The following is a 203-nucleotide window of genomic DNA, read 5'->3' as shown; positions in this document are numbered from 1 at the left end:
TGTCAAAACTTTCACATTTTTACGAATAACTCGGAAATCGTAAATTTTTCAGGTAAAACGGTTAAAACAAACATAAATTAAAATTGAACGGCCAATCTGAAAATAACCAAAAAAAGGGGGGGTTTCATTTAAAAAACCAGAGTTGGTAACTACCACACGTTTATGATGCACCCTGTATATTGGAAAGTAATTTTAGAATGTGG

The sequence above is a fragment of the Dendroctonus ponderosae genome, unplaced genomic scaffold, assembly GCF_020466585.1.
Source record: "Dendroctonus ponderosae isolate FM_Combo_2020 unplaced genomic scaffold, Dpon_F_20191213v2 Dpon_F_20191213_1, whole genome shotgun sequence".
NCBI classification, from domain to species: domain Eukaryota; kingdom Metazoa; phylum Arthropoda; class Insecta; order Coleoptera; family Curculionidae; genus Dendroctonus; species Dendroctonus ponderosae.
Note: the sequence above shows the minus strand (reverse complement) of the source record.